The 22,902-nt window shown below is 38.8% G+C and overlaps 1 long non-coding RNA gene across 3 annotated transcripts in view; it reads right to left on the bottom strand.

The window, feature by feature from the left end:
• The window catches only part of LOC133102550 (uncharacterized), an 82,981-nt gene extending 61,549 nt beyond the window's left edge, over positions 1-21,432 (bottom strand). Inside the window, exons 1-3 of one of the 3 annotated variants that reach the window (XR_009702987.1) lie at positions 20,942-21,052; positions 18,116-18,208; positions 12,679-12,763 (exon numbers count right to left, since the gene is read on the bottom strand). This is a non-coding gene — a long non-coding RNA (uncharacterized LOC133102550). Of the gene's footprint in view, positions 1-12,678; positions 12,764-18,076; positions 18,209-20,941; positions 21,053-21,318 lie in introns of those variants that run through there. The other 2 variants (XR_009702986.1, XR_009702988.1) reach the window with 2 other exon arrangements.
• Positions 21,433-22,902: the final 1,470 nt, after the last annotated feature.

The raw sequence follows: 22,902 nt of genomic DNA, 5'->3' as shown, positions 1-22,902 counted from the left end.
GGATTTTCTTATTTCCCTTCTTAAATTCAGCCTTCTAAATTGGTAGGTTGTTTTTTTTTTTTTTAAGTTTTATAGACTTAGCTTGTAGCAAATATTGTATGTGAGTGTGGTAATTTTTGAAGCCATAGAAAGCTGTGCTCACTGTTATAACCTCTTATTGAACATGTAGGATAATTTCTACAGTGATTGGCTGGGATCAATTTCAAAATGATCACAAATTTCTCTAAGTCCTCTATTCAAGCCCTTTTTGCTGTTCCTCCCATCAAGAGATAGAGTCTATATTTTCACCTTTGAATCTGGGCTTTGCTGTATGATCTGCTTTGGCCAATGGGATATTAGAAAATATGACACAACAGAGACTTGAAAAAGGCACATTGGTGTTTGTGTTCTTTTGCTGTTGGGACCTTATGAACAAGTCCAGACCTGCTAGCCTGCTGGATGAGGCCATATGGAGAAAGGCCTAAGGCATTTCAATCGTCCAGGTCACCCAGATGAGGCCCCATACATGTGAGTGGGTGAGTCCATCCTCAACCTTCCAACCTCAACCAGCCCAGCCCATCAAGAAAGGAGAAGGAATAAATGCTGTTTTCTTAAACAAGTAAGTTTTACAGTGGTTTGTTATGTAGCAAAAGCTAACTGATGCCTTGGCCTGAAGTGGTTGCCATAGCTACAGAAATTTCCAGAAACTTCTCTTCAGTGACTTGTTTAGGGAATAACTATTCCTATGCTCAAAAGACCTCTAAGACTTTAAAACACTATATTTGTGTGCAGTTATCATGTTATCTGAAAAAAGTTACTCAACTAATGGAATCAAGGGACCAAGCAAATCCTTTAAGACTCAGAATCCCTAAAGATGACTCAGGAAGTAAACAGTAGTTTGGTGAAGTTTTTTAAAACCAATTGCAAAAATGTTATCAGAGACCCCCTTAGCTGACATTTTTCTTCAACTAAACCCTGACATTGACACTTTACGCCACCCTCTTCGCCCACTCCTCACCTACCCTTGTCCCTAGCACAGCAAAGTTCTGAGCAGCTCCCTCCAGCCTATCTAAATTTTCTTATTTCTGAATTGTGGATGATCCTGACTGATATAAATTAGTGAATGTAAATAAGAAATCCTTTTTAACAAAACAAAGCCTAAAATATCTATAATCAGATCATATTCAGAATTATATCACAAAGTTGTAAGATTTTCTGAGTAAATACAATGCAATAAACATGCCCCAGTGATAACTCCATGAAAAACCAAGAAGAAAAATAATAAATCACGGAATCAACAAAATAAGAAGGAATGTGGAAATATGGTTATGTTAGGATAGCAGGTCTAGAGCAATAGACTGAAAACATATTATTTTCCAAAGATGATATAATTTAGATTACACTAAAAAGAGACACATGGTGGGGCTTTTTAATCACATGCACACCAAAAAAAATTCTATAAGTCACCTCAACAAAATCAAAAACAGGGAATAGACAAAGGTAGTAAAATACTGAGTACGTGAGACAAAATTTCAACTGGATATGGAGATATAATATAATTAAATAAGGACACATAGTTATGACAGTACAGACTATTCCCCTTGCCCAATTAGCAACCATCAATATCAAATTTATCTGGATTAAGTCCCAGGAAAATGAGTCAAATAACATTAATCAGATTGTAATGGTGAATTAATAACCAGAGACCTATAATAGTAATAGAGGTCAATAAAGTCTTACTGTACTCTACAGAATTGCATAAATTATTATGTCGTTCTAAAGTTTCATATCAAAAGTAACTCTATAATAACTGGACCACTGTATACAAATATTAGGCCAGTATGTATTCAGCTCCTACTATGTGTAAATCGACCATTATAAGGAGTTTCTTTGTACAATTTGGGTTCCAAATGTTTATTTTGGTCCCGTTATTTTGAAGTTGGACCATATTTTATCCCCAAGCAGTGCTATAAATGGTAAGCAGTTTCCCAAATCAGTTCACAGAAGCTCATCTATCCCCTTATGTACATTTAACTCTCATTAGTACTCTAGCTACCAGACAATGCATGACAGCATTTCAGTTGAATAAGAGATGCTGCGTTACATCCTCTGGTCTCACCTCTTTCCACATCCCAAACCACATCAAACTATCAAAGCTGCCATGAATAGGCCATGTTTTAACACCTCCATCACTTTTGCACAGGCTATTTTTTTTATCTAAAGTACTACCTCCAACAACCAATCCCTTCCCAAACACACACACACACTTAACTGCCTTGCAATCTTTAAAATATACTTCAAGGCTAGACTCAAATATCATGCTGCCTCTGTGAAGCCTTAATGGCTCCCCAAAGCTGAGTTAGACAACTATCTCAACTGTTTTTTATAAATATGTATAAAATCATTCCATTATAGCCTCTAAGAAACTGACCGATAATTTATCTGTTTATACATTTGTTTTCCACTAGACTGTGAGCTTCTCAGCACATTCTATATGTTATTCTCCTTTATCTTCTCAAGGTTCAGCACAATACCTGGAACTTAACAGGTACATAATAAACGGTGAATAAAGAATAAATGGATGAATAAATGAATAACAGAAAGAAAACTGAAGTAAGGATCAGAGTGTCAAAATTATCCTTTCTGGTCTGCCACCAACTACCCGAGCAACCTAAGAGCAATAAGCCTCCTGAATCCAATTTCTTCTTCTGTTAAATAAGAGGGTTGGATTCAATCATCTAAAGACCTCTCAAATAGTAGCAATAAACAAGAAATAACATTATTTGAGCTCCTACTAAATGTGAGACACTGGCTCAGTGCTTTACACACACAGTAACACTAATCTTTACAACACTCTTTACAATAGTACCAAAAGTGGGTACTATTTATACCCATTCTGTAGATAAGAAAACCAAGACTCAGTTTTTAAGGCTCCCATAGATAATGAGAATAAAGTTAGGATTCATGCCCAGGTCTGTCTGGCTCCAAAGCCCATAAGACACTGGTAACAGAGTATGTTGGCATCTTGTAGGCATATTGTAAGTGTTAAGATTATCTACCCATTTTGTGTACAAGTGGAGGATTATCTATCCACTTTTGTATACAAGATTTCCATGTCATCTAGGAATAATGATAATTCAGCCATTCTGCTCTGGGCTGCTAATTGCATAAACCACACCAGTCATCACTGAAATCCACTTGAGATGCTGGCAATCAACTCTTCCCTACACCAAATTGAAGCTCACAGGATTTTCTCAATTCCCAGCCAGATAAAACCTCTACTAATATGTTTTATGGATGGTAAAACCTCATTAAAATGTTGATGTCATCAAAGAAGCTGGATATCTGTTTAGAGTCTCTCTGTAGTAGAGAGAAAAGATCTATCACTGAACCCAAGGCATAGTAAGTTTCTGAATAACAGGATTTCACTATATATATATATATATATATATATATATATATACACACACACACACACACACACACACAAGTTATTATTTACACTGAGTCATTCTCTACTTTTTGGAAACAAAAGATACATGTCTTAAGAACAGGAAATATGACTTTTTCATATCCTATTATCAGCATACTATGAGTTTAATGTGTAATTAGGTATTTATACCTAATCATACTTTGCTCTTTATGTTCATAAACTTTGTCCCCAAATCTCTTGAAACATGTAAAATATCTGTTCAGTATACTTTTTCATTTGCTTTCACAATTACATGGGGTGGAAATTTTTGGAAAAATAACTACCAACATCTCTTCAGAAATTATCTCTGGAAATTGGGATTATGGGAAACTTTCACTCTTTATATTATTAATTTTTGGAATTATTTTAATTGCTACAAAGATCATGTATTGGTTTTATAATTAGAAAAAGCAAATATATAATCACAATCTTTAATAACAGCCTCAACAAATTTTTATTACATAAATTTTACTAGAAACAATTTTCATGATAAACCAGAATGCTTAGATTTATTTTTACCCCCGGATGACTTAACAACTCTTAGCATTAGAAGATAAAGTCTGTTCAGATGTGCAGAGTATTATCTAATAACTGGCCTTGAATGAGTATCTAGGGATTGACAACATCTCACCAGAATGCCATGTAGTACTAAGTCACAAAATGCCTTTAATTTAAAATCACCTCAAAAGCATACTCAAACATTTGGCACCAGGAGTACTATGAGCCCATGAGGGAAATGCTCTAATCCTTCAACATAAGGACTCCAGGTCATGTTCTTCATTTAAGCGTACATCACCTCTTAATCTTGACAGCAAAATCCTCACCAAAATTTTGGCAAGCACACTGGGAATGATGCTGCCAAACAGGCATCATTACTGATCAGTCTGGTTTCCTCTCTGCTGAAACATGAAGCTATCTAACAAAAATTGCTTCATGCAAATCACAAACAGATTTTCTCAGAACTTGGTTCTTTTGTTTCTGAGCAGAAGGAAGAAATATGACCCTACAGTTACCTCTGTCTGCTGACCAACACTATATATCAGATGTCGGCAAACTACGGCCCATGGGTCAAGTCTGGCTGTCCCCAACCCCCGCCTGTTTTTATACAGCCCACAAACTAAGAAATGTCTTTTAAATTGTTGCATAAAAATCAAAAGAAGAACAGTGCTTCAGGACATGTGAAAATTATATATAATTCAAATTTCAGTATCTATAAATTAAATGTTATTAGAACACAGCCCACTCATTTGTTTATGTATTGTCTATGGCTGCTTTTGTGTGACAACAAAGTTGAGTAATTTCATGGCCCTCTGTAGTGGGTTCAACAGAAACAAAATATTCATGTCAGCCTGGACCCTCACAATGTGGTCTTATGCGGTAATAGGGTCTTAGTAGATCAAATTAAGTTAAGATGAGGTCATACAGGAATAGAGGAGACCCTAAATCCAATGACTGGTGTCCTTATAAGAAGAAAAGACACAGAAATACACGGAAGGAATCTTGTGGAGATAGAAGCTGAGATTGGAGTGAGGCATTTACTAGCCCAGGAACACCAAGGATTGCCAGCAATGACCAGAAGCTCAAAAAGAGGCATGAATAGTTTCTTCCTCAGAGCCTCCAAACTGTAAGAGAATAAATTTCTGTTGTTTTCAAACACTAACAGAAATGAACTTCTGTTGTTTAGTGGTATGTTTAGTGGCAGCCTAGGAAACTAATATATCTGACCCTTTCCATAAAAATGTTGCTGATTCTTGGTACAGAAGATTGTGCCCTGGAAGAAAATTCCTACAGGCTAAGTTACCACAGGCCAACCAGCGAGGGCAAAACTGGGCTTAGAAAGGGCATAAAAGCACTTAGAGACAGCAGGGCAATTAGAAGAGAGGGCAGTTCTTATCACATATGCTCGTATTATAGTTTTTCTTAATCTCAGAGAAGAAAAGAATACTAATCATTTATTTCAAGTGTTGATCACACACCTACGTCACAGTGCATGAATTTCAATAATGGTACTTCAACTTAAAAGTTCATGAGCACCTCATGGTTCTATTTTCTGTGAGCATAACAGGAAGTCAATGTTTTAGTGTGTGAGGCCAATGATCAAAGGTAGGGGTCGAGGGGAGGGGTTGGTTAGCTGACTCTCACTAAAGAATGATCCACTATAACTGCACTCAAATTGGGCGCAATGAGAATGCCATCCCTTCCAGGTTCTAGGGAGTTCTGTTGCCATCAGGACAGAGTCTGACAGCAGTACTTTAAAATCTTTAAACTCAGAAGCATTAAATAGGGACTTCCCTGGTGGTCCAGTGGGTAAGACTCCATGCTCCCAACGCAGGGGGCCCAGGTTCGATCCCTAGTCAGGGAACTAGATCCCACATGCATACCACAACTAAGAGTTTGCATGCCGCTACTAAGAAGTCCGCATGACGCAACTAAATGATCCCACATGCTGCGACTAAGACCCAGTATAGCCAAAATAAATAAATAAATATATAAATGAATATTTTTTAAAAAAACTGGAACATTGCAAGAAAAAGAAGCATTAAATAAATACATGTTGATTGATTTACTGAATATCCATTTCTATTTTTTTTCCAGAACACCTTAACTGATTTATTTTACTCTATTTTCTTTTCAATGTATATACAATAAATGATATGTAAATAAGAAACTATGTCTGCATAAGTCTAAGAAAGCTGTTTTGATATGCACACTTCAATGAAAAGCTAAGTAATAAGAGAATATTGTGTCAAAATTTAACTGGCAATTTTCTTTCAATCTTAATGGTACATAAAATAATGGTTCAGCTTATAACTAGTAGCATCTTAGATTCAATGAACTAAGGTAAAAACACTCCCTGGTTTGTTACAAGAAATAAATGAGACAGTGTATGGGAGAATACCTGGCATGCAGCAATCATCCAACACATACTAATTGAATCTCATTCAGAATTGGCAGTCAGAGACTCTTAGAAATAGAAGTGACCTCAAAGGTCATTCTCCTGGAAGGGTTATTTCTTCTGCCAGTTACACTGGTGCCAAGTGTGTCCACAGACCACTTTGAGAAGTTTCTCCAATGTAGCCATCACGACATCAATCCCCTGGCCACGTTTGCTTGGGGCAGAGCCTGGAGCAACTCCTAAACCAGGATAACCATCTGTCTCTATGCTGGTGCTGACCTGATGCTAGAGCCCGGTCCAACAGATGTGCTCTATGGGTAGTGACTGACTCTCTAGAAGATCCCCTGACTTGGGGCATTTGAGATGCATAGACTCAGCCAATAGTAGAGTGGAGAGAAATCCAGGGGACCCACCAGACAGTAAAAGCTATGAGCAAGAAGAACTACAAAAAAGCAGTGCCCAACAGAAGACCTAAATGGACATTTTTCCAAAGAAGACATACAAACGGCCAATTGGCATATGAAAAGATGCTGAACATCACCAACTATCAGGGAAATGCAAATCAAAACCACAGTGAGATATCACCCCATGCTCATCAGAATGGCCATCATCAAAAGACCACAAACGACAGATGCTGGCAAAGATGTGCAGAAAAGGGAACCCCTGTACACTGTTGGTGGGAAGGCAAATTGGTGTAGCCACCATGGAAAACAGCATGGAGGCTCCTCAAAAAATCAAAAATAGAACTACCATATGATCCAGCAATCCCAATCCTGGGCATACATCCGAAGAAAAGGAAAACACTAATTCAAAAAGATACATGCACCCCAATGCCCACGGCAGCACTATCCACAACAGGCAAGACACGGAAGCAACCCAAGCAACCATCAACAGGTGAATGGATACAGAAGATGTGGCGCACGCACACACATACACACACACACACACGTATATGAGTGTATAAACATATATATGTGTATGGAATATCACTCAGCCATAAAAAAGAATGAAATTCTTCCATCTGCAACAACATGGATGGACCTGGAGGGTATCACACCCAGTGAAGTAAATCAGATGGAGGAAGACAAATACTTTACATTATCACCTATATGTGGAATCCAAAAAAAATGAAACAAATGAATGAATATAACAAAACAGAAACAGACTCACAGATATAGAGAACAAACAGGTGGTCACCAGTGGGGAGAGGGAAGGGGGAGGGGGAAGGTAGGGGGAGGGGTATTAAGAGGTACAAACTACTATGTATAAAATAAATAAGCTACAAGGATATATTGTACAACACAGGGAATATAGCCAATATTTTATAATAACTTTAAATGGAATATTCATTTCTATTAATTGGTAATGTCTAAAGAAGATTCAGGTTCTTAGTGAACTTCTATCATACTTGATTACAAGAAACTCCATTACTGGTGCTCTACTGGATATAAAAACCCAGTATGAGGGTAATGAAATGCTTCTTTCTCAGTAATCACTTAATTTTTGTGCAACTTGAATTTATTCGACTCAAGACTAAATTTGTATTCTCTTGGCCTAACTATTCAAATAAAGGATGAAACATACCTAGTGAGAGAAAGATGAAACATAATATATAATTGTAATATAAAAATACCCATGGTGATGATTATGGAAGTCTGGGAACTCTGTGCCCAGGATACCAAACAACTCAAAAGGACACATACATCTCAGTTAAGAAGCCAGTTATAATTTGCCTTGCATGACAGAGAACTTCAAAGACCTTGCTGATTCTTACACCAACCATCATGATTTTTCAAGTGGAGTAGCTGAAGGTTCAAATTTGGTTTGATGAACCCCTTGCTTCTTCTTGGCTAGGAAAGAAACAAAATTGCCAACGAGGCAAGTTACATGATGCAAAGCTCTCTTCCAAATGTTCTTTGGCAGAGAAAACAGGGGTCAGCCAAAGAAGCATCAATTCCTCTGTGAAAAGCTGGGACACTGGTATCCTGAGAGGGCTACTTCCACCTCCTGTCTGGGTACCAGATCCCAAGTGCTCTCATTCCAGGTGTGGCTGCCTCATGAAAGAGTGGAGGTTTACCTGATTGAGCTTGAGGGTTTCATGTGAGCAGCAATGAGAACAAGGAACAAATAGTAGAGATATTGAAGCTGACATGTAATTATTATAAACATTTTCATTTTCAAAATGAAACACTTCTTTTTTAAAAATAATAAATTTCCTAAAAAAAAAAAATAATAGTAATAATAACTTTCTTGTGAAGAGGACCTGGATGAAAGACAGCAAAACAAAGAACAGAAATAGTATTTAATGTACTGGATCACTTTCTGCGCCATGCCTTCCCAGGTTCGATTTCACCAGAGAAGAGCCACAGACACCAAAAGTCGGAGCCAAAAAATTCTGTGAGACCCCTGTGTAGAGCGATATAAGAGTTTCACTAAAATACAATACTTCTTTAAGTCCCATCATTCACTTGTGGGACACTCCACTTGGCTTCTGCATAACAGGTATCAAGGAAGCTTCATAACTGATTCATTATTAAGGTAGGAGTCACCCCTGAAAACAAGGATGTCAGAATCCTCATCCTCACATACGGCTTCAAGAAGACACCCAGACCCTCTCCAGTATTTGATGAGTATCTCCACAAGCACTGCAAATTCAGGCACCTCCTGAGCCAAGGCAAACCATATTTTCTTTATTTTATTTTGTGATCTTTACTTCAACTGGCCTCCATTCTGGGCAACCTGGATCCCCTCATCTTTGATCCTTTCAGTCAGTGCCTTTCCTACCCTTTCTGTATTTAGAACAAGCCAGATTTTTATCATCTACTAAATCTATATTTGACTGGATCAACATTTAAATGGGCTGACTACACTACACATTTCAAATTTTTATTGTTACATTTGATCTAATCTAACAGGCATAACTGCATTTTACTTAAGGCCCTGTGCTTAAAAATATAGAAAAATGATACAGAGGTAGTTAAATCTTTCAGAGTTCTTCTCCTTGTGATATAGAATTAGCAATACATACCTACTTATTCTAGAGAAACTGCTGGAGACTTTTGTATAATCAAGGGATACAATGCATCAGGCTTCCTCCTGACTGTCCACCTGTAGAAATTGTTAGGATGCATCGCTAAGCCAGAATCTACCCATTTACTTCCATTTAAGCTTTTGATAAGAGAACTCTAGTATCGCTTTTATTTATTGATATTTGCAGATTTATCCTAGTGTCAAAGCACTTGCTGATAGAGTCATGCTGTACTGATAATTGCTAAAACTACTACTATGCTTTTGCAACCATAATAAATAAAAGACAAATGCTAAGCTTAATTATAATGTTTTTCAGTTTTATGAATGTGATGACATTTTATAGCTTTATTTTGTAGGTGAAGTTTGAGATTAATATTTAAGAAATTTTGCTGAGGTTTCACTTATGTGAGGCCTTTAAAGAAATATTAGTTTAAAAATAAATCCCAGAGACTTCCCTGGCGGTCCAGTGGTCAAGACTCTGCGCTTCCAATGCAGTGGGCGCAGGTTCAATCCCTGGTCGGGGAACTAAGATCCCACATGCCGCGCGGCACAGCCAAAAATAAATAAATAAATAAATCCCAAAATTCTAGCAACGTTAAGTATTACTCCAATTTGAGAAATTTTAACCTTATAAGAGTCTATTGCTCCAATTTCTTATGATTCAGAGACTTATGAGATTATGCTACATTTCCTTCAGTCAGATTCATTATTCAACATGAAAGTACGTTTAAATTTGGGCTAGACATCAACCCTGAATCACATGATGCTGGTGGCGCTGCATAGCAAGAACACAGTTTGAATGTGATGTCCAATCTTCCATGAAGTTCTAAGGTTCTTGCTCTGTAAGGGAAAGGGCACTTTTAAACGCAATTTCCAGGCCCTTGAGAGTACTTTTGCTGCTTATTTTCAGTGTGATCTAAGCAAAATCGCTTCACCTTTCCAAACCTTGGTATCTTTCCCATCATTGAAATGGTACCAATGCTTGCTTCACAGAGCCTAGACCCAAAACTAAGTTTATTTGATCGTAGAACTCTTAACTGCTACACGAGGCAGAATGAATGATGCTTCCTGCCTCCTGGTATACACGTGTTTCATATTTTGTAATCATCATGATGATGATAATCATTGTGAGGATCATAATTGTTATAAATTATGACCCTCTTTTCAATTTTTTTTTCAAAATTGGAGGAAAAAGCAAAAACTGCAAAAATAAAATTTGTATATGGATAACAAAATACTGCTCAAAGAAATTCAGGGCATAAAGAAATTATTAATAGATTGCTGCTAACAAGATTTTTAATTAGCACTCAGGAAAAAAAAAGAGAGAGAACCTGAAGATACTCATTACTCTATCTGGACTTCCTATGAGAAGGGTGGGATTAAAAAATATATATTGTAAATTTTTCAAATTGTGGTTTATTCTGACACCTCTCTGCTGGCTAAGCCTCAGATGAAGAGATGTCCAAGGAAGGAGGGCAAAACGCTGAATTATATTAAACAGCTCTGGTTTGTAGCATATTTCAGGAAAAGCACAGATTGAGAAAAGACAGTTATAAGAAAAGCAAAATGTGAAGATAGAGCATTTGCTTAATCATGTAAAAGTCTAAACATCAATTAAAATTAACATTAATTAAGAAATATAATCCCACCTCCCTCATGAGAGCAGCTGGCTTACTGGAAGAAAAAGACAACTACCAATTCTACTGCCTTCTAGCACCTTCTCTAGTCTCTAGTCAGCTTCTCTCAGAATTCCTTCAGGAATTCTGCCCAAGAGAGAAGTCAAGATATGGGTTCACTGCAAATCCTTAAACGAGTACTTAATAACAGCTCTGCTGATATATGTTTGCTTATTTCCCTTTTACTTCAAAATCTCTTCTGAGGTTTTCCCTGATTCCCCCTTATTCCAAGAAGAAAAAGAATCCCCGCATTTATCGAGGACTTACTAAATGCTGGGTCCCAGGCTATTACATGCATTATCTCAAAACATTTCTCTTATCTCCTGCCTATTTTCATTCAAATCTCAACAGAAAACCTCTTACAGAGTACATCTTAAACCAACAATAATACATTACCCGAAAAACTCTTTAAGATATGAATTTTTATCCATATCTTGCAAAGGGCTCAGAGAACCTCAGTCAACTGTCTAAGGTCACAACATAGCTACCAAGTGTTTGAACCTGAAATTGAACCTATGTCCTCAAACACCGCAGTCCCACTACACCACAGCTGCTTCACCCCAAGAGTGGCACACTCTCTAAAGATAAGTATTAATTTTAAAGACAGCCAAAAGCACAGTGAATAAAATTATATTTTGAAAGTTAATTGAACACTTTTTCATGTACCTAGAAGGTGTTAGTATTATTAAAGTCAGTGATCAAAGTGGTATACAGTTTAGAGTAATAAAAATTATCATCATAAAACACAGTTATAAAATATTGAGGCAGAGTTTCTTGTGTGGCTTGTGAGGCCTGACCCAAAGAGGAATGTTCCCCAAACTGATTTGAAGATTGGCACTTGTCTGATGGGTGTTCTGACAAAGTGATCATTTCAAAGGATAGTTGCTTGTTCCTATGAGTGCTGATACAATGACAATGAAAATCAATGTTCTCAACTTCCTGTTGTACCCCATGCATACTACACTATAATAATCATATGTGATATATAATATATATAATGTAAATATAAATAATATATAATGTAATATATATATTCAAACAGTGACATAAACTGCATCTTAATATATTTTACGAAATCATCCTGAAGACTCATTAAGGACTTAAAAAAGAATTAAGTTGAAAGATACGGACATAACAACACAAGTAGATGTTTGCCTATCTGGTGTCAAATAATGTTTTACTGTTTTCTACCATTAAATTGAATGAATCAAGTGAAAATCAAATTCTTTTCAAAAAAGTAGTGATGAAGTCTAAAGTCTAAAATATAACAATTCTTTCTTGCTTATTATGGGATACTCTCAAGAAACCACAATTATAATAACATGGATTTTGTAAATTCAAAAGTTGCAGATAGTTTTTGCCATCTAGTGAAAAGAATATAAAACAAATACGGGGGAAATATTACCTGTTTTAGTCAATTAACAGACATTGTGTAGTTTAAATTCACGAAAAGTAGTTAGGACATTTAAAGTATGGTGGGGGAAAAAAAAGACAGGAGATCCAGCCAAGGAAATTAAGTGTTAGTGTGAGAAAATGAAATGTTACGGACATGAAAAAATATTTTCATCAGGAAGGAAAAACTGGTCTTGTCTACGTAATCAGGAGGAAATGTCTATGATTTACCAGTTGCTGTTTTCTCTTCTCTCCCTCTTAGAGGGTTTTTGCCCCTTCTGGTGCAATGGTTCTTGTGGTTGGGTCAAACATACGAGACTGGAAAAGGACACGAGAAGTTCAAAGTCAGGACTCTCTCTTCGACAAAAAGGGAGATCAGTTCACCATCTCCTTGAAATCTGCTCCTTTCTCACCCCTAAGAAGAGAAGCCAGTGGAGAACTGGCTTCCTAAGTTGTTTTAAATTATGAAATACCTTGAAGAAGAAGTTCTTCAACCTTCTCTCTATAACGAATATTTAATGGGGCTATACTAACAACTCGTAATTACTAGTTCTTTGCCAGGAGGTGGATGAAACAATTACAGGGAAGAGTTTAATAAATTGTCCCTCAATGACCCAAACTACTCCTCTGCCTGGAGATTATGGGGACAGATTATAAAGTATTTTGGAAGTCAGGAAAGGAGGGTTAGATCCCAGGCAACTGAAAGTCAGTTTTTGATCAAGGGAGTTAGAGGGGAGATATTTGTGGCATAGAATGCCCTAGAGAGGGGAGAAACTACCTAGGAGGTTATTCGGGCAGAACACATCGAAAACCTAGATTTCAATTTTAGCACTGGTTGAGAAAATACCAAAGATGTTTGAAAGGAAAAAATCAACATAATTTGACAAAGATGATCCATGGGGTGTTCTGAGCTGTAATAAATAATACAATGAGGATTCCAGTACTTTCCTTGCTACTGAATTATTTTTATATTTTGTAAAGTCTAACGAATGGTAATTTTAAAGAGAGAAAAGGTAACATAAGGAAAAATGTGTCCAAGACGTGAAAGAAAGACATGGAGATGGAAAGAAAAGTTTATGAGCTGACCAAACAGGCAAAAGTTTCAGGCTTTGTTTTAGTTTGTTAGTTTGTTTTAGTTTTTAATTCTTTTTTTGTGTGTGTCTTTTTTTTTATTGATGTAATTGGCATATTAACATTGTATTAGTTTGTGTACTACATAAGGATTTAATACATGTATATACTGTGTAGAGTGTCCACTGAATCCTAAAGGAGGTCTTATATCTGGTTCTATTCTTAGCCTGGAAAGTGAGGGAGAAAAATGAGTCAAAAATGTCTCCAAGAAAGCTAAAGAAATCCTTTCAGAATGTGATGCTGGTTTGGGTGGGAAAATGATAACCTGAGTTTGAGGGAGTGGTGAGAAATATACACACAGCAATGCCCAGATCAGTAAGGAGACAGCAGAAAATACAGATCTGGAATTTGGGGTGGCAGTTACGACAGGTATTTCTGATTTTAATGTCACTGGCATAGAAGTAGTATTTGAAGCAATGAGAACAAAACTCGAAATCAATTAGAAATGCAGCATGACTATCCTTTTATTAAGTATCAAGGTGGAATGGGAGTGGAAAAATGCTACACAAGGGCAGAGACAGCAGGATGGGGCAGTGAGAAAGTCCCTGTTTGTCCCAGCCGACCACAAGACACTGGCTGGTCTGAGCAGCTATAGTTAGGACCTCAAGCAAATTACTTAACTCTCTTATAATTGGGGATTAACTTAATTGATGCCTTAATTTACTGTGGGTATTAAATGAAACATATGTAAAATTGCTTTAAATTTTAAAACCTACAACCACAATGTAAATCAAATTCCAACTGCAGACTTAATGGAAGAATGCCCCATTGACATCACCCCTACATTCTCTGCTGTGATTTTCTTTCTTTCCAGGAATACTTACAGTCTTCCTACAGTGGTCCTGCACCTTCTCATCTCTGATCTCACCTCCCATCTCATATCTTGATTTCCTTCCCAACTGTAACTTCCTCTTTCTAGTTCTACACTCTATTTTACCTACATTCCAATGGCTTCACTCTGCCCTCAGCCAGACTCACACTTCTGCCTCCAGAAAAGATAGAGGTGAGATCCTGAGTGCAACTTAACCATGTTTTTATTTAATTACACCAATATCTGATTTGCAATAACTATATTCTGGATAAAGTTACTAAGGATGTTTCCAGGTTCAAGAATCTGATCTGTCAGATTTTGAGTGTGTGTGTGTGTGTGTGTGTGTGTGTGTGTGTATGTGTGTGTGATTTTCTGAATGCTAATTCTCATTTTATAGACGTGGCCCTAAATACTTCTCTCACAATGCATAAATGAAGTTGAATGCCTTTTGGTTAATTTTTAGTGTCTCTTGGGCATTTTTGTAACCTCCAGGAGAACTGGAAACAGCCCATAAAATTCTTACTCTAAGACAGCATGGTATCCAGGGAAACAGTGCCACAAGCTTTGGAACCACCAAGAGCTGGATTCAGAACCCAACCCAGCCCGGACCACTTAAAAGCAGCAAAAAATTGAGCATGTTATGTAACCTCTGCAGGACTTGATTTGTGAAGACATAGGAAGCAATGGTTTCTACCTTATAAAATTACTTTGCGGATTCAGTGAGCTATCGTAAGCAAAGCACTATCACCCAGTGCTTGGTATAAAGTAGGCGCTTAATAAATATCGGTTGAACAAATGAATGTCATCATCCTTCCCAATCATCCCATCAGAAAGCCTAACAGAGCGCTAAAGGCACTGAAATGTCCATCAGACTGGAGGGGGCCTTAATGAAGTCTGGTTTAGCAGCAGCTTAATAAAAACTTGTCAATTTATTGGTTGCAACAAGTGATTTCTAAAGGTTAACATATCCTTTTTTAAAAACTCCATTATCATTTGGAATAAAGATAAATGTTTGATATGATTTTATGCTTTAATTTCTTGAGCCATAGAATAGTTCAAGTATCTCAGGGATTTAATCTACTTTTTAATATCAGAAAGTATTTATGACTTTATTTTTATTTTTTTATAAATTTATTTATTTTTGGCTGTGTTTGGTCTTCGTTGCTGCACGTGGGCTTTCTCAAGTTGTGGCAAGCGGGGGCTACTCTTCGTTGTGGTGCGCAGGCTTCCCATTGCGGTGGCTTCTCTGTGGAGCACGGGCTCTAGGCACACAGGCTTCAGTAGTTGCGGCACGCGGGCTCAGTAGTTGTGGCTCGTGGGCTCTAGAGCGCAGGCTCAGTAGTTGCAGTGCACGGGCTTAGCTGCTCCACAGCATGTGGGATCTTCCCAGACCAGGAATCGAACCCATGTCCCCTGCATTGGCAGGTGGATTCTCAACCACTGCACCACCAGGGAAGCCCCATGACTTTGAAATAACAATGAAAAACTAACCTTTGCATGGTTCCTATGATGTCACACTGAAAATTCAACTTCTTTTCCATGTGAATTTTCTACTCTCATTTCTGGCTGACTAGTTAGATAACTCTATAAGACTAGGAACCATATCCTTTTAATGTAAACTTTGATTGTTTTTCTTTATTTACTTGCCTGTTACCTCTGGAAACAAAGATAGGAAGGGAATTATCTCCCTCTCCTAACTCAGCTCTTTCAAAAGCTGATATGGAAAGTTTTCAGCCTGTCCCTTAGAGGGTAAATACTGCAAATTCTAGAAAATGCTACTGTAGATAAGCTTTGATTCAAAATTTCTGGAGAAAACTTTTTCTTTAAAATTTTGGGGTTTTTCCTGCTTTTTTTTTTTTTAACCTTTCTCTAATCTAGAGTGTATCTTACCCTTTGGGATTTTTTCAAATATAAAAACTCTTGCTAAGTCGATCAATACACCTGAAGAGCAATAATTAAAAATATACTCCAGCTTCTAGTGGTTTTGTAGTAATCACCTAAGTATCTGGAGGGGATCTAACATTCCAGAAGCTTCATTCCTATTCTAGGTGTTAGTCCTTGAGCCTTCAGATCAGATAATCAGTGGCTCTGATGTTTCCTAACCATGAAAGAATCTTTCTATCTGAGTGCTATTGGATAGTTAATAAAGAACACTAAAGCAAAGTTTAAAGTTAAAATTTCAGTACATGGTACCAATTAAAAAATTAATAAAGCTCCTACTATGAGATCCCACTTTGCTATTACAACCATTTGAGATTTTATTAGATTCCTAAAATCAGATATCCCTCAACACACAATGGTTAACACACTAGTTGAATTTCACTTTCCAAACCTTACTGAACATCAATTTCCAAATCTATAAAATGGGGATAATGATTCAAGTCCATGGGTTTGTTGTAAGGGTGAAACACAAGCCTAGCACAGGCTCACGTGGTGCAGTGCCTAGCACCCAGTAGGTTCTCTTCCCTTTTCCATTCTGTTTATACATATCTGTACAAAATCATACAGGATTAACTGAAATGGAGTTTTATAAAAGCAGACCTAGTTTAATCTATATTTTTGTGCAGATATTGACTGTATAGGCATAATACAAATTGGATAGCAGCACTATTCATAATAGCCAAGAGGTGGAAACAACCTAAATGTCCATCAACAGATGAATGGATAAAGAAGATGTGGTACGTTTATACGATGGAATACTACTCATCCATAAAAAAGAACAAAATAATGCCATTTGCAACAATATGGATGCAACTAGAGATTATCATACTAAGTGAAGTAAGTCAGAAAGAGAAAGACAGGGACTTCCCTAGTGGCGCAGTGGCTAAGAATCCGCCTGCCAGTGCAGGAGACATGGGTTCGATCCCTGGTCCGGGAAGATCCCACATGCCGCGGAGAAACTAAGCCTGTGTGCCACAACTACTGAGCCTGCGTGCCACAACTACTGAAGCCCGTGCGCCTAGAGCCCATCTCTTGAGCTTCGCAACAAGAGAAGCCACCGCAATGAGAAGCCTGTGCACCGCAATGAAGAGTAGCCCCCCACTCGCCGCAACTAGAGAAAGCCCGCGTGCAGCAACGAAGACCCAACACAGCCAAAAATAAATAAATTAAAAAAAAAAAGAAAGACAAATACTATATGATATCACTTATATGTGGCATCTTAAAATATGACACAAATGAACCTATCTATGAAACAGAATCAGGGACATAGAGAATAGATTGGTTGCCAAGGGGGTGGGGGATTGGTGAGGGTTGGACTGGGAGTTTGGGATTAGCAGATGCAAACTGGTATATACAGAATGGATAAACAAGGTCATGCTGTATAGCACAGTAAACTATATTCAATATCCTGTGATAAACCATAATGGAAAAGAATATGAAAAAGAATGCATATATATGTATAACTGAGTCACTTTTCTGTACAGCAGTAAGTAACACAACACTGTAAATCAACTATACTTCAATTTTAAAAAACTGGGTATAGGCTGGGAAAGTGAATAGCTGGTAATCTTAAAGAGGATTGTAATAGATACTATTTTTCACTTAAGAGTTTATTTGAGAGAGAAACTTTGATATACTGACTAAGCATCATTGGGATTTATCAACCTCAAATGGGTACTCATTATTGCTCTAAAATCTTACTATGCCCAAAAGTCTCAATCCTATGCTTCCCAATTATTATTCCATACCTTCTATAATATAATCACACCCCGACTTCTCTTCCTCACCCTTAGCTGATGAATTTCAAAGGCAAGTAGAAACCATCAGGAGGGAGCTCTCTCATCTTCCAGCCAGTCAATCTTGACCATCCTCTTCTTCCCCTGATACAGGAAAGGAGTAGAGTCTTTCAAAAGTCAGTATCTCAGCATGTGCCCTACATCTCCATTCCCTGCTGCATTCTTAGGGACCTCATTCCATTCACTATTCCTTTTCTCTCTTATATCTGTAACATTTTCCTTTCTACTGGATTAATTTCCAGAGTAGTTAACTTTGCTCTAATATCTTCCATCCAAGACAACACAAACCCAAACAAAAAACATTATACCATCCCTTTCCAGCTACTGCCCTGTCTCTCTACACCCTCTACCCAGCCAAGCTTCACAAAGAAGGGACTATTTATGCTGTCATCTTCTTCACCTCCCATTTACTCTTTAACACACTAAATCTGGATTCCACTTTCAACACAGGATAAAAACTGCTCTGGAGCCCATAACTAGTAACTTCTGTATTCTGTATACAGAATGCTGTTCTGTAACCAGCAACAGCCAATGGAAACTTTTCAGTCTTTATTTGACTTCTCAACAGCACTTGACAAAACTAATCACTCCTCCTTGAGACACTGTCTTCACTGATTTTCCAGACACCACACTGTCCTGGTTTTCTGTCTCCTCCTTGGAGGTTCCTTCTCAGTCTTCTTTGCCAGCTAGCCTCCTTTTCTACCCGACCTCTCTTTTTTTCTATTCATTGATTTTTATTTTACTTTATTACTTTATGTTATGTTATGCTTTATTAAGGTATAATTGACAAATATCTACCCAGCCTCTTAAGGCAGAAGGTATTTAGAGTTATTTAGGTATTTAGGCATTTCTGTACTCTCTTTGTATACTTTCATGACTTGGCTTCAGAAAATATTTACATCTGGAATGATCACATATCTATATTTGCATTCCAAACCAGTCTTTGAGCTCCAGACTCCTACATCTGCACATTTAACTTTTCCACTAGAACATTTTATAGGCACCCAAAAATATGGCCAAACCAATCTCTTGACGTTCCCCCCAAACCCATTTGAACTCTTCCCTCCTCAGGGGCTTTCCTCCAACTGAACACAATTTTCCACCACTTCACCTGGCTAATGCCTACTTATCCTTTAGGTTTCCTCTTAAAATGTCACTCCTTTAAAAGGCTCTCTGAAACCCTCTTAACTAAATTAGACTATCTTATAGCACCCTACATTTCCCTTCAGAACACATATGATTATTTATAATGACTTATCTCTTTGTGATCTTTTTGTTCAACTCTGATTTCTCCTTCTCTTGCTAGGTTAGGTGCACCTTATCAATTCCCTCACCTCCTCAAATCTGCTCAAAGTTTATCTTCTCAATGAGGCCTTCCCTGACCTCCTATATAGAATTTCAACCCTGCACTCATATGCCCCTTACTTTGCTCCCACCCCAACACTTACGTACTACTAGTATTCCATATAATCTGCTTATTTACATTTATTAAAGTTTGTTTTCTCCCTACTCTAGAATGTAAGCTCCATAAAGATTTCTTGTCTCTTTTGTTCACTGATATGTTCCACATACCTAGCACATGATAGGAACTCAATAAATACCTGTTGAATGAATGACGGGCTGTACCTGCTTTGTTCCACACTGTATTCCACACTAATCAATTTCTGTGGAATTAAAGTTCAGGTAATATAAAACCTAAGATGAAAAATGGAGCACCACACCATTAACACAGTGCGATCTTGTACTTTGTGAATGAATGAATGTTGAATGAATGCTTTCAAATGAAAAAGGCATATTTAATTTGGAATCTAGAAAGTGGCCCGCATCTTTGTTATTGTTTTTTTGTTTGCTTTCTTCTAAGCACACAGTTAATCCCATCCTTTGTTCTCTTTCTTCATATTCTAAGAAGTTTTAAGAGATAATAATGCGAAGTGGAAGTTACATGAGAGGACAGACATGTTCATCCTCTTCCCTGGTGTCAACTGATGTCTAGCCCCTTCCTAGTACTTAGCAGGAGCCGAAGAAATAATTTAGTTATGAATAACCAACCTATCCAATGAATCTGTGCCATCTAGGGAAGGTTAGTCAGCACCAGGAGTAGTGGAAGAAGCTGGAGATGTGGAATCATCAAGGGGGTGAGCTCTATTCCTGGCTCTACCAACTGACAAAATCTGGCAACTTCCCCGGGGCTGTTTCTTCATCTGGTAAGAGACTAGATGAAATTAGATAATCCAATTCACCTAAAGCAATCTACTAAAATGCAAGCTCCTAGGGAATTCCTTGGCGGTCCAGTGGTTAGGACTCCAGGCTTCCACTACAGGGAGCACTGCTTCAATCCCTGGTTGGGGAACTAAGATCCTGCAAGCCACGCGGCCAGAAAAAGAAAGTAAGCTCCTGGAGGCCGAAGATTGCGTTGCATCTCTCTTGTTCACTGATGGGAAAACAAGGCCTTGAGGGATACAGCAGGCCCTCAAGGAATTTGTGGAACTATCTAAAAATTCCCTTCTACTGCTAACATTTTAAGGAAAAAATAACTTTAAGGTATCCTAAAGAAATCGTTCTTTTTCTAGAGAAAACCATATACAGATCGTCATCCTCTTAGAAATACCTTTGTGCGTGGTGAAAAGAGAATAAATGACTGTTTCCTCCTGGTGAGTTGGTTACAGGCATTTACCAGTTTTACATGTTCACTATGACCACCTGGGTTCTTTAGTCATATATATATATAAATAATCATATTTATATACTTAGAACTTGATTTGAAACCTTTAGCTCTGGGTGTAAGAACACGGAACTCCTGAGGAACTATGTACTTACACTGTACAACTTCCTACTGGTTCCAGTCTTGTTTGGAGGTCCTTCCCAGTCGTTATGTAGTTTCCGAGGCAGAGTGACCTCTTCCCATTTCCCAGCCCCTTCCTTCCTCACCCACCCTCCGCCTTCACTCGCCTCACGCATTCGCGGCTTCCCCCCTGCTGGCCCGACGCCGGGAGAGTTTGAGGAGAGGTTGACCCAGCGCCCCCCGCCCCCGCTCCCACCCCCCGGCAGAGCCCCGCAAACCGCCTCCCCCTGCCAGTTACTGGGGACTGTCGGCTTTCCAACCTACGCTAAAAATGCGCTCTCTTATCGAAAGAAAACCAACTTTACTACCCTAAACTAGGGACCGCTCATGGGTAGTGAATCTACGTGTTTACCCTTGTTTTCTAGCCCCGGAGCAGCTGAGGGAATTGATTGGCTCCGTCGAGCTCGCGACGTCCACGCCCCGCCGGGACTCCGCCCCCTCGCGCGGCCATCTGCTTCGCTGTCTGTCTCCCTGTCTCTCGCTCTGCGTCTCGTTCCCTTCCACCACCTCCCTGCCCACCCCCCGTCGGCTCCGCCCCTTCCCCCTCCCCCCCGCCTGGGGCTCCGAATCTTCCCTGGCCGTTGCCAAGGAGACAAGCCGATACCAGGCAAATAGGCATTCGAGAAAGAAAAAGACGGGAAAGCTACACCGCAGCCTGGTAACAAAGGAGCAATAAAAGCAGCCCCCAAATGGAGGGCTAAGAACACGTCAGGAGAAAATCGAAAAGCGAGCTAGCAATCACCCCAAGTTTAACCGGGAGGGGGATGCAGAGGAAGGGGCATGATTCACGTTGGGGGTAGGGGGAAATCAACAGCTTAAAAGAGCTTTTGAGAATCGCCTGGATGGTGGTTTTGGATCAGCCCAGTTGGCTTTTCAAGTTGGAACGACGCTAATACAAGGGATTCGTAACCATCGCGGCGGCTGGGGTCTTGGGCCAGGCCAGCGGGCTCCCTTAGGGTGATAACAAGTTTGGCAAGATACACTTCTACGGAAACGTCTTAACGTCGGCTCTGGGGAATATGACTTCGTGATTGAATAATGACGCATCTGAAGAAGTGGACAGTGAGAAGACGAAGCTTCATGTAACGATCTGCAGCTTGGTGATTTTCAAAGCAGTACTTGAACAAAGAGTTATTGGCTTGAATCAACCGTCTTTTTCACTCAGACTGTGACCCATTTCCCTACAATGAGCAGGAAAATAAAACTTTGAGAATTCAGAGCCAGCACCGGGAGACGTGAACCATTCCTCCGACTGCTTCTCACCTCCATAAGCTAAAGATTATTCATTTCAGGATCACTAAATGTAAACGAGAAAAAGTAGTGTGATTTGGACACGAGTGAAAACTTTGGGAGCAAAAATGTAGGTGGTAGGAGAATGCTTATAAGGGTGTATCCTTGATTTTTGCCTCTCCCCCCTCCCCCTCCATTCTTTAAATCAGTGCGCTGTCTTTCACGCACAAGTAGCGTCTGGTACTTCGGTGGCAAGGGGCGCAGATGGAGGTACCCTGGGTTCCCTTATAGAAGCCTTTTCTCTAACCCAAGTTAGACTTGGAGCGTTCAGGGATGTTCTTGCTATCTCTCAATATGTAATTTCTCCTTAGAACTGTAATAGTCAATCCGGTTGTTCAGAGTTCCGTCGCGGCTGCCTCCCTCCCTTCCAGGAGCCCACTCGATTGCGTGCACATTCACACATGTTCAGGAAGAAAAGAGTCCCTCCGATCCTGGCAGTAGGCTGAAAAAGATTCATATCGACGCGAATTGCATCCCAACTGTAAATATGGATTCGTACACTCTAGGCTGTGTCTCATTTCACCATAGAGGAAAACTGTCATTTCATACAATGATAAAATGCAGACCTTTTCGATCTTTTGTACATGGCCCTCACTTTATATTGTTGGGGGGAAAATCACTAATTGGGAATGGGGAGGGCGGGGGG

The sequence above is a fragment of the Eubalaena glacialis genome, chromosome 12 (assembly GCF_028564815.1).
Source record: "Eubalaena glacialis isolate mEubGla1 chromosome 12, mEubGla1.1.hap2.+ XY, whole genome shotgun sequence".
NCBI lineage: Eukaryota > Metazoa > Chordata > Mammalia > Artiodactyla > Balaenidae > Eubalaena > Eubalaena glacialis.
This window is presented reverse-complemented; position numbering and strand designations above follow the sequence as displayed.